The 13,016-nt window shown below is 43.1% G+C and overlaps 1 long non-coding RNA gene across 1 annotated transcript in view; it reads right to left on the bottom strand.

Moving 5' to 3' along the window:
- Positions 1–4,127: 4,127 nt before the first annotated feature.
- Positions 4,128–13,016, bottom strand: part of LOC109291620 — a 17,892-nt gene continuing 9,003 nt past the window's right edge. Inside the window, exon 2 of the long non-coding RNA XR_002095910.1 lies at positions 4,128–6,772. This is a non-coding gene — a long non-coding RNA (uncharacterized LOC109291620). The remainder of the gene's footprint in view (positions 6,773–13,016) is intronic.

Below are 13,016 nucleotides of genomic sequence, written 5' to 3'. Positions count from 1 at the left end.
GATGAACATGAGTTGCCAATGTGATGAAGCAGTTGGCAGAGCCAATCGCACTTTGTGTATCTGTAGGTGCTTCACAAACAGGTCCAGGGAAGTGATTCTCTCCCTCTATGCGACACTGGTCAGACTGCAGCTGGAGTACTGCATTCAGTTCTGGGTGCCACACTTCAGGAAGGATATGGACAGCATGGAGAGGGTCCAGAGGAGGGCCACCCGCATGATCCAGAGACAGCAGGGCAGACCCTATGAAGAGAGGCTATTGGACCTTAACCTGTTCAGCCTTCACAACAGAAGGCTGGGGGGGGGGACCTGGTGGCCATCTATAAACTCACTAGGGGGGACCAGCAGGGTTTGGGAGAGACCTTGTTCCCCCTAGCGCCCCCTGGGGTAACAAGGAATAACAGCCACAACCTGTTAGAGAGTACGTTTAGTCTAGACATCTAAAGGCACTACTTCACTGTCAGGGCGACTAGGATCTGGAACCAACTTCCAAGGGAAGTGGTGCTGGCTCCTACCCTAGGGGTCTTTAAGAGGAGGCTTGACATCTACCTGGTTGGGGTCATTTAAGCCCGGTTTTTCTCCTACCCAGGGCAGGACAAGGTCCCTTCTGACCCTACTTCTATGAATCTATGGATTCGGGCATCAGATGTGACTGGCAAAGTTTGCAGACAACACTAAATTATGTGGGAAGGCAGTCACACTGGAGGACAGGCTAGGGATACAGGTCAACCTGGACATGCTTGCAAAGTGGGCAGACCAAAACTTGATGGCATTCAACATAGAGAAATATAGGGTACTACACCTTGGGAGAAAAAAAACAGCATCATACTTATAGGCTCAGTAGTGCTACTCTTGCTAGTACCTCAACCAAGAGACTTGGGGGTCTTGACTGACCACAAGATGAACATAAGCCACTAATGCAATGCCGTGGCTGGCAAAGCAAACCAAACTCTGGCATGCATCCATTGATGCATCTCAAGCAAAACCAAAGATATCATTCTTCCGCTTTACTCATCCTTAGTGAGGCTGCAGCTGGAGTACTGCATCCAGTTTTGGGGTCCCCACTTCAGGAGGGATGGGGATAAACTCAAGAGTCCAGAGGACAGTCACCCACATGATGAAAGGCCAAGAGAGCAAGACTTACAAGGAGCAGCTGAGGGACATGGGACTCTTCAGCCTGGCAAAGAGGAGGCTCAGGGAGGACTTGGTGGCTACTTATAAGTACATAAGGGGGGTTCATCAGGGCTCCCCAAGGGATAACTAGGTCTAACAGTCACAAACCTCTGGAAGACTGATTCAGACTCAACATAAGGAAAAACATCTTTACAGTCAGAGTGTCCAAGGTCTGGAACAGACTCTCCCCAGAGGTGGTGCAAGCACCTATCTGGACTCTTTCAAAAGGCATTTGATGTTTATCTTGCTGGGATCATTTGATCCCTGCAGACTTCCTGCCTCTGGCAGGGGAGCTGGACTTGATGATCTCACAAAGTCCCTACCAGTATCCAAGGTCTATGAAATCTATTAAATCTACGAAATCTCATGTCTCTGGTCCAACAAGTACCTGTTTATATAAATCTGAACACCTCCAAACAGGAAAGACAGAAGCCCACCTAAAAATATCCATGATCTTGGTGACCTTTGGACACAGAGCTAACACATTCCAGTCTCTGGTCAGAATAGAGACTTGAAGCTGGACACATCCCGGACAATTGTTATAACAATATGTGGGCAAGTGGCTTTTCTAGATTTTACTTAAGTACTTGGTAATGTTTTTGTCTTGTCCTGATGCAGAATGGGGAAATTTTGAAACTGATTTTTTTCTGTGGGATAGGAAAACTGCCTGCTCTAATCACAGTGCAGTGAGGCTCTCTCCCTGGGAAGTGAGCATCTGCTCCCACCTCCAGATATGGGCCAGCAACACAGTCCAGTAAGCAAGGCTGATCAGTCTGAGGCCTCTCCTCCTCCTCACACTTTTTTCAACATCGTGCTTCCCAAGGCACAGTAAAGGCACGAACTTTTCATGAAGACCTTTGTGCTTTCTTGTACTACTTGCCTGAGCTTGCAGGGCCAGTCATAAATTGGTCCTCTATGTATAAACCCCTACTCTAGCATTTTGATTTTAACTGTATACATGACATTATCATGACAGTGAAGTATGTGATATTGTAGTCCATGCTTCCTGATGTTTCTTTTTCACTGGGAGGGACATTTTTTTTTTTTTTTTTTACTATGGTCCCTGTGTACAAAGGCCAGAAATAACATGCAGTGTGCAGCAGAGAATTCCATGACTCAGGCACTTCGATACCTCAGACACCCATGAGCTAACCTACATGTGTCCCTTCTCAAGTCCTGGCAAGGCTGGAAGTATGTTCTGCACAACACAAAGTGCCTGTAGGCAATTCACATTGGGTTGGTATAACTTAGAGCATCTCTCTGTGCTACCTAACTTATACTATTTCAGCCCCTACCCCTTCCCACAATTTAATCCTAAAGCCCCAAAGCATATCAAAGCCACAATTGGCTTACTATCTTCAAACTCTGTGGGGGGTATGCTGTGCCTCCTAGAGGCACAGATCAGAATCTCACTTTCTGGGGGGAGGGCAGGAGGATGGAGAAAATTAAATACATTTTGATAATGCTCATGAAAACCAGAAAGATAATGACTACTCTAGACAGTGCTGGCAGTCATTGTACAAACTTCCCCACGCAACACTGCCAATCTATCTCACTCCTGACTGTGACACACCTGCTTGCTAAGAGCTGTGCTTCAGTTTGCATTATATTATTGGCTGCCTATTGTACCAAATGCTTGTTACTGTGCTACTTTATATTCTGAATTGAAATGTGCTGTGGAGTGGAATCAAACCACCACATTCCCTTCACTTGCAAATATAAACAGCCAGATTGAGACCTGTGGCTCCAAATGTAAAGAACTAATGCATTAAGCTGTGGTTTAACTCCTTCATTGTTCTTCTACATGTTAAATAAAAAACCTGAAGATACACACTTCTCCTCTTGTAACCCCAGAAGTGATTTAAAGAACAACATCAAGGGTATAATTGTAGAAGAATTCAGTTAGAAAATGGATTGTAAGCAAATATTTTATTTTAGTATTACTATGTAATAAATATTTATATAAACAGTGGTCATACAGTATAATTTTAAAGAACAAAAACAGCAGACCCACTGTTGTAGGAAGGTTTTGATGGCCTAAAATTAAAACAATATCCCATGCCATGACAATTTATGTTTTCATTTATAAAACCACTCTTCTTATTAACTTTCAATCTTATTTACTGGGGGTAAGCAAGAACACACCAAACAGGAACAAAAGCATACAAAATCATGTCCTGTGGACCTCAGGATTATGGCCCAAGGGACACATTTATTACTATTGTTGTAGAGCACGTGATAGGTTTAAAATGGTCCCATATTTCAAGAGCAATGGGGAGGGTAAGACAAGACTACTTAACATGACTGCAGTTCCTAATGTAAAAGTGTCAGTGTGCTGAGTATATTCATAATGTGTTTATTCTCATTACAGTTTTCAATTTGTCAGTACTTTACTGGCATGCAACCACAAAGCATGGACTGCTGTTGCTGCTTAACCTTGTTATTGCAGACAAGTTACAAGTCCTGACAAGAGTTTGATAACTGTGCCTACTTATTGTAAGCCATAGATGAGGAAAGGGTAGGAGGTTCAAAGTAAGCCATGCTTTCCTGTATAAGTTCCCATATAATCATTCAAAATTACCGTAAATATAATAGCAGAAGTGCTTGACTGTCATTTTGTTATTATAACATGAGGTGAGAAGGTAATAAAAATTGAATCGGATGTGATGCTGCAGTATAATATACGGTATTTAGGTCCTGCAAATGTATAAACACATATGTGGCTTTCTTCAAGTGTTTGCAGGACCAAGACTCATTTATTCATATAATCTTTCCTGGAAATGTCCAGAACATGACCATCTGATAACAGGTTGGCAGGTGGGGAGTATGCAAAAAATCTTTACTCCTCTTACTCACTGCCTGTTTCTTTTTTCCATCCACCTGTTGCATCCTGTCCTGAACTTGCATTGTAAATCTCTGGGACATCACTTCTTTTTTCATTAATTTTTCTTATTTAAAAAAAAGGCAGTGATGAAGTTCTGATTCTCCATTGAGGTCAGAAGCAACTATAATGTAAATATTATTTGACTAAAAGCTTTAAACAGTTTAAAAACCCAAGAAGAGACGGTAAGTGGTTTAGTCTATTCCTTTTGAGCAGGCCATGTGCACTTTAATACAATACCCACCACTTATTGGGCTTACTGGGCAGTTGGCTAGCAATGGCTAGTATTAGCAGTCCAAATGATAAGAACTACTGAGTCTGCATGACATAGACAATGTACATGTCACAGCAGAAACACTGACTGTGTTTGAATTATCATTCAGAGCTATGGAGATTGAAGTAATCAGCCATATCTGCTGGAGATAAATGGCTCTTTGCATTAGGGGTCTGCAAATAAAGCACAAAGGGCAACACTTTGAAATGTAGAAAGATAGCCCCCTCAAAAGACACGTCCTGATTTCCAGAGGTGTTGAGCACTAATAGTTCTTATTTGCCTTAAGAACTGTTACAGCACTTCAAATAAAAGTATAAATTTTCCTAATTTTTGAAAGTATAATGTTTGCCATCTAAGTTTTAAAATGCTGACTATAACCAAAGTATTTTAGGTCCCAGTAATTGCCAGTGAAATGCAAAGAGTGCAAGATCAGCCCTCAACTACCTCCTGCAAAAGATCATTTGTGCATCATTTCCGGGTTCAATCAGGGTACTAAGAGAAGCAGTGTAGCCATATACTGAGCTAGGTAGTGTGATCTTGCTTATTACTATAGACCTATGCTCATTATTGCCTCCCTAACATGAAAAGTGAGCATATGGGAGGTAAATGGTCAGGGTTCCCATTCTAATGTAGCTATTTTTGCATATGTTTGAAGCTCCTGCCCCTTCACCCCAAGAGGAACAACTACTCCCATGAAGTTTGCCGGACAGATGCAACATTTTATCCATTGATTTTGGAGAGCATTATGATCAATGATACCAAACAACAGAATGAGAGTTAGCTGATAAAGGCAGGGGGCTTCAGACTCTCCTGAAAGAAAGAAAAACTTATTCTCACACATCCTTATTGTTCCATATGGAGGAGAGAGACAGTGAATTCCTCTCACTTCACACTGAAAAGACTGATTTACAAAAGAGCAAATACCTATATTATCAGATATTTATAGGGTTTTAGTCATGAGATTTGATATTAAAAGTCAATGGACACTACTCAGTTAACAAGTTTTAATACTCATCGGAATGGTTTAAAAGGATAAATATCTAGTGTGATGATATTTATGTGACTAGCCCCTTTCTTTAGTTGTACAAACAGATTTAAATCTATATTTACAGATCAACCAATTAGAATTAAGTCACTTCCTCCTCACAAATCTATTTTAACTATCTATTTTTAAACTTATAATATAATCAAAGTTTCCCAACTTGATGATCTTTATTTCTGCACCTATACAATGTAGTTCTATGGGTAGGGGAAACATTCAATGACTTCAGAGTTTTACTTGTGAAGACCTATTGTATCAGTTCTTACATTTTTAAAATGGCAAAAAATTTAGTGCTGCAACTAAGGTTGGGACATACAGAAGGGGTGCAAAAATGGTGGCAACTGCTACTGCTGTTGGTCTGACCTAGCCTGGCTACTGCCACTGCTGCCACCCTGATTGTTATGCCTCTGAATAAAATCCTCTCCTGTTTCTAAAATTTAGTTTATGATAAAAAAAGCCATCTAAACTGAGATGTTTGCTACCAATATACTGTTTTTTATAGCTGAGTGACAAACCCCCTAATGAGAGCTCTGGATTAGGAGCCCTGTAACAGCATTTATAGTAACAAGAACGTGTACATCAGTTTCAGATGCTGACCTTGTAACTAACACATTTTCTGGGAAAATCAAATGCTTTTCATTATTACATCTAATTTCTGCCCCACATTCAAACCATTTCTAAACTCAACTTATGGAGGCTTACGTTCATGTGTAAACAGAATATTTCTTTATGAATCATACAAGGATGTCAGCACCTTGAGTCTTGTGTAAAGTTCACAGACTTGAGAAAACTAAACCTTAAGGGACTTTTTGTTGGGGCTGTAAGAGCACAGTGACACATTTAAATTGATTTCATTTATGCCTTATGCACAAGGAGACTTATTTTTACTCTCCAATATGCCTCAGTATCAGAGGTGAAACTTTCGGAGCAATCAGCAATAAATAGGAGCCATGTACATTCTATCATAAGAAATACACTCCAGTAAATAATCACCACCCTTTAGTAAATAATCACTATCAAGCACTGAACAAAGCTAATTCTTCTTTCAGTTAAGTGGCTTACCATTCATAGCAGCTTCATCAACTTCACTGCACTACTCTAGACTCAAGGTCTGTGTAACTGAAACTAGTCTTTGGGCTGACAGACTTATGTATAAAGTGTTTGGATAGGGAAAAAAAAGTAGTTAAGATTTATTAAAGCAACAGGTATAGTGGAACTTAATAACAGACACGAGCGTTTTTGTGCAGTACAGTGCAACATGATCCATCATATTTTCCATTCTCTTTCAGTGGTTCTGGCTGAAAACCATACTTGAAAAAGGATAGCTGTGCTTTCATCTCAGTCAACAGAAATTGACAGTCAGGAAGACAGACACAGGATTGGAACCCACAATCCTTCATAGCTCCTAGGAGTGAAAAAACAATCATGTATTTTCATGGTACAGTATCTAGTTATAATCTTTGTAACTCTCCTCAAATAATCAAGATCACTGCTTGTATATAAGCTACAACTTTCCAACATAACTGGAAAGTCCGAGATGTCAGACTGACTATGCATCTTACATCTTGCAAGTGAATGTGCCATGCAGACTGACAAAAATTGTATCCAGGGACTTAGCTATACAAAGAATTGGGAAGCACTGGCAAAAACATCAATCCTCTCCCAACCATGCCAACTGGCTGATACCAATCCAATAGCCAATATGCAGCCTTGCAGCTTGGAGATCAGCATCTGGTGAGCAAGTCTGCACAGGGGAAGGGGCACAGGGAAGGAAAGGGGCATGCGGGGGCAGATACAGACCCCCATGGTGAGGGAGGGGATGGGGCTGAGGCAGGTGCTGCCCAGCCAGGGCAGGGCAGAGCGTGGGATGGAGCCGTGGGCAGTTCATTCATGGGGCACAGAGGGGTGGGAAGGGGGGGTGGCTCCCACTGTTGTACACAGCCTTGGGGTGATATGGGAGGCATGTGCCCCCTGTATTTGTGTGTGGGGTGAGGGCAGGCTGCCCTCTGCAGGCTTGGAGACAAGGGTGGGGGCACGGAGCTGGGCCACGGCTGTGCTTGGGGCAGGCAGGGTGGGTAGTGGCGGTGCTGGGATGGGGAATATAGTGGGGTTTAGGGAATTTTGGGGTGGCTGTAGCCCACCCCATAGCCCCCCTTCCCAGTGCTGCCACTGCCTGCCCCACCCCTGCACACCCTGACCGCAGCCCCAGACCAGTCCCCCTGCTGGGAAGACTGGTGCAGCCCCTGGCCCCAAGTCTGCAGTGGGCAACCTGCCCTTACCCTGAGCACAGATCTGGAGGGCACATGCCTCTCCCGTACCTCCCTTGGGGTTGCACACAGCAGTAAGGAGCTGTCCCCCATCTCCCTGCCCCCTCCAGATGAGCCACCTGCAGCTCTGTCTTGCGCCCTGTCCCAGCTGGGCAGCACCAGCACCTGCCCCACTCCTCTCTTCACCATGGGGGCCTTGATCTGACCCCTCCCCCTTCACCCCACAGACTTACCAACCAGATGCTGGTCTGCATTCCTGGCCTTGTGTATGCTGCATCTGTGTGCCTTCATGCAGCATTTATTGGTGACATTATCAGCTACACTGGCCAAAAAAAGCTAATTGCCGATTATATCAATTTTCCTTTTACATGTGCCAATCTGATATGGACCAATATATTGGTGTGCCTCTAGTTTTCAGAGGCTTTGAACTGTGAAACACCCACCCTTCTATGAGATTAAAATGATGACTATCCCTTTGCTCGAGGAAAGAAGTAGCATAAAATGCTGTTGAAAAAATATCATTCCATATTTACAAGTCTCATAGATCTGAAAAGACTGAAGGAAAGACCATAAATTCAAGAAAGAAGAGATGAGTAAAAACTTGCCTAAATAATTTACATTCCTCTTTTATAATCAACACCTCATGGAGGTGAGTGAGGCTGAAGTGGGATAATGTAGACAGTAAACTGGAAGAAGGGAAGACTCTAATGGATAAAACAGAGGACTAGAAATCTGGAGAACTGCAGTCTGGTCTCATCAGTGGTTGACCTGCTGAGATTATGTTATAGGTGTTTTACATGTGCTCTGGGGGTGGGGGAGGTGTCTTTAATTACACTGGCTCTGAGAACCACTCTAACTAAAACGCCTGCAGCATCTCATGCATCAGTGTCCCCGTGCTTCATGTGACAAGCTTTAGTTAAAGCACCACTGCCACCATTGTGAAGCACAGGGACACTGGTACACGGGATCCAGAGACTGCTGGTGGTACGCTGACTAGCATGCTCCAACAGACTCAATTAATGAAATCTGCTTCAACACGCAAAGCATCAAAGAAGCCTCCCTACATATCTGCAGACACCCTACAGTTCCTTTTTACATTTAGTGCTAAGTCTTGTTTAAGTAACATGTATAATGCTATAGCACTATACATTTTCCTACTTTTGATGGATAGGATTGCAAAGGAAATGCAGTTAATAACCATGAACTGAGGGTAAACTAATGCAGCAATGCCTTCCAGCATTTGCAAAGAGCCTGCCCCATTTACTTCAATAAGCTGTTACCCAAGATAGTCCATCAGGATATTTTAAAGGGCAACATTGGTAGCAATATCATTGCTGACAAAAGCATAAGAGGGTTATTAAAACTGGCACAAGTACATTATTTCCCTGACTGAACGTAGCTGAGAGCAATAGGAATAAAGCTGCTGATGCTAGAATACTAGGAATAACATCATTAGAGCATGTGATTCATCAGTCAACTCTTCAACTGAGCCCAAACATTGGAGGTTCTAAAAAAGGAGCAGTAGCATGTTTTTTAAAAAATCTATTGCTTCTGTAATTATTTTTTAAAATCCAGATCACAAAGAAGAAACATTAAAATACTAAGAGAAATGTGTAGCCTTATTGAGTTGGATGGAAAAAAGAACTAAGGAATTTACAAAGAAAAGGTTTTTGAAAGTTTTTGCAAAACAAATAGGTTGTGAGGAACATGCATTCCGAGTATTATTGTTGAACATTTGAGATTTTGCTCAGTTTCTATTAGTATATTGTTTAGGGCCTGATCCTGCACCCACTATAGTCAATAATATTTCTGTGTCACACATCTGGGGACTCAATTTTGCTCCACTGAAGACAATGGAAACTTTGTAACTAATTTAAATGGGAGCAGCATCTGCACCCAGATGTAGAAACAAAATTAAAATGAAGCTCCTTCATTTTTATCATGATAAAAACACTCCCAAGGATGTCAATAAGTCCCTCCTCCCCCCCCCCTTTTTAAAAGCGGCTTCATCTCTCAAATACATAGGAGCAAATTCTGCCCTCAGATATGTCCTTCTATCCACTGGTGTAAATCAACAGAAAATCCCGATGCTAAGAGAGTTATGATGGTGAGAGTGCAGAATTAGGTCCACAGTTATTGCAACATTTCAGCTAAGCTGCATCTTTGAGGCACAATCCATGGTAGGATGACATGTAAAGGCATGCAACACCAGTGGGAGCTCTTGTAGGTCAATACTGAGACCACTTTTTAATGGCATTGCAGCTACTCTCTGCTCCAGCCAAACGCTTCCCTGGGAATATTCCCAGTGTAAAGAGTGTCCAGAGGTGGCAGCGGCAGCCCAGTCATGCCGAAGATAATTCTTTCATTACAGGAAGTATGAGTACTATTAGTCATTTCTACTCTTGTTCTCTTTCCCCTAGCTTTTAAAAGCCTCTGAATCCAAGGCAACACTCGTAAAATAGTTTTTTAGACTATCCTGAACATTCAGGGGCCAACAAGGACCCAAGAAATCTCAAGATTGGGAGACAAACTGTCTCTTTGGGTGTGGATTTATAGTGCCTTAAACAATGTCCTGAGCTACAAACTCCTAGTGCATCTTTTGGGAATCTGTTCTAAGGCACACTAGTGTGCTGTGAGATTGATATTTCGTCTAAGGACATAGGCAGCCAAGGTTCTTTGGGTAAACGTGATATCTTTTATTAGGCCAACTAAATAGTTGGAAAAATTGTTCTTTACAAGGTTTTGGGCACAAGCACGCTTCTTTAAGCATTTTTGTTCCTGAAAGCTTGCAAAAACCAATTTTTCCAACTATTTAGGTGGTCTAATAAAAGATATCACATTTACCCAACGAACCTTGTCTGCCAGTGAGATCAATGGAAGCATACTATAAGATTCCCTTGTGTGAAGAGATAAAATGCTCTCCTCCCCCATCTGGTATGCTGTGCCTGCCCCAGCTACTCCAGCAGTCTGTGGCTGCTCCTCTGGGGACTACCACCACTGCTTCTGCCTTCTCCAGACCCAGGCATCCCTTGTGCTGACCACACCCCACTCCATGCTCCCAGCAGTACCCTGTGCTGCAAGCAGGCAGACGCACAGGTGGATCCAGGCTTTGCTGCCCAGCTTGCCTGCTCCAGTCTTCCCAGGGCCAACAGAAGGGGCCATGGAGGTAGTTTCTGGCATTTAAGACTCTTCTGGAGCAGTCTCAGCAGCAGGGATACCCTTGCCCTAAGGTACAGCCCAGGGGTCAGGTAGAGACAAACAGTGGAAAAAGCAAGGCACAACAGGGTGAAATCCTACCCCTGCTATGCCTGACACTAGCTAAATTAGCAATTTTTTTTTTTTTTGCTTCAAGGCCCCCTTCCATAACTTTTTTGAATTTAGATCATGTGATTTTCAAATATCTATCTATCATAGAATCATAGAAAATTAGGGTTGGAAGGGACCTCAGGAGGTCACCTAGTCCACCCCGCTGCTCAAAGCAGGACTATACCCAACTAGATCATCCCAGCCAAAGCTTTGTCTAGCCAGGTTTTAAAAACCTCTAAGGATGAAGATTTCATCACCTCTCTGGGTAACCTATTCCAGTGTTTAACTACCCTCCTAGTGAGAAAATTCTTCCTAATATCTAATCTAAACTTCCCTTGCTGCAACTTGAGACCATTACTCCTTGCTCTGTCATCTGCCACCACTGAGAACAGTCTAGCTCCATTCTCTTTCAAACCCTGCTTCAGGTAGTTGAAGGCTGCTATTAAATCTCCTATCAGTCTCCTCTTCTCTAGACTAAATAAGCCCAGTTCCCTTGGTCCTTCCTCAGAAGTCATGTCCCCCAGCCCTTGAACCATTTTTGTTGTCCTCCATTGGATCCTCTCCAGTTTGTCCACATCCTTTCTGTAGCGGGGGGGGGCCCAAAACTGAACACAGTACTCCAGATGTGGCCTCACCAGTGCTAAATAAAGAAGAAGAATCACTTCCCTTGACCTGCTGGCAACACTCCTAGTATGCCATTAACCTTCTTTGCAACAAGGACACACTATTGCTTCATATTTAGCTTATTGTCCACTGTAACCCCTAGGTCCTTTTCTGCAGAGCTGAGGCCCAGCCAGTCAGCCCCCAGCCTGTACTGGCGCATGGGATTGTTCTGTCTTAAGTGCAGGATTTTGCACTTGTCCTTGTTGAACCTCATGAGATTTCTTTTGGTTCTATCTATACACACACACCTGTATATGTATATCTACATACATAAATACATGTGTACACACATACACACACACACACACTTGTTAGGGGTGTGCAAAGTGGGTTCAGTTCAGATTCAGGCAGAATCAGGGACAGTGATTCGATTTGTTGATTCAGATCACTGTCCCGATTCAATTCGGCCAAATCCAAATCTGAAGATTCCATGCTGATTCACAGAATCAGTGATTCGGACACAGCTTTAGAAGTTTTTTCTACATATCTTGAGGTAGCAGGCATGGCTCATGATCGCTGCAATGCTGGGGCACCTGGAGCATCCCACAGGAGCACGGAGGCCCTCCACATGCTCAGCAGCAAACCCGGAAATGGACCAAAAGTACTTCCAGTCCACTTCCAGGTCTGCCGGGGAGCGTGCTGAGCCCTCCCCCCGCTCATGCCTCTCCAGCTCAGTGATCAGCCACAGGGGGTTTCCAGGTGCTCCACAGACCCAGGAGGCACCAGTCACTGAGCTGGGGGGTGCAGGAGGGTCCCCCCAGTGTGCTCCCCAGTAGACCTGAAAGTGGACCAGAAGTGCTTCTGGTGCACTTCTGGGTCTTCCTTGAGCGCACTGGGGAGCCCCCCATACTTCTGTGGGATGCTCCATGTGCCCCAGCATTGCAACATTCACGAGCCCCTGCTACCTAGAGGCATGTAAAAAACATTTAAAACTGTCTCTATGTCTGAACCTTCAAATCTTTCGGAATCAATTCCGAGGGTTTCAATTCGATTCAAAGAGATTAAAGGATCCTCTGATTCGATTCAGATTTGGAGATTCAGCCACCAAATCGGGCCAAATCTCCTCCAGATCGAATCAGGGACCAAAGCTTTGCACAGCCCCAATATTTTTGTGTGTGTGTTTTGTGTATGTATAGGCATGTCTATATATTACACACACACACACACACACACACACACACACACACACACACACACACACACACACACACTTTTCAGTTCCCTGCTGGATCATTTAATGGCTTTATCTGTGGATGCTAAGGTAGTCTGCGTTTAAAAAAAGAAATTTTAAATCTCATCTATGTGACAATTCATGTGGATATGATAACTCGAAGTATTAAAACGATGCAAAATATAATTATCCTACTCAGTTCAGTTCTAATAGCTAATCATACTTCCATTTATAATAATTGT

Source organism: Gavialis gangeticus, unplaced genomic scaffold (genome assembly GCF_001723915.1).
Source record: "Gavialis gangeticus isolate Ggan-Ray unplaced genomic scaffold, GavGan_comp1, whole genome shotgun sequence".
In the NCBI taxonomy this organism is placed as follows: Eukaryota; Metazoa; Chordata; order Crocodylia; family Gavialidae; genus Gavialis; species Gavialis gangeticus.
The sequence above is the reverse complement of the archived record's forward strand: the minus strand, read 5'-3'. Positions and strand labels throughout refer to the sequence as shown.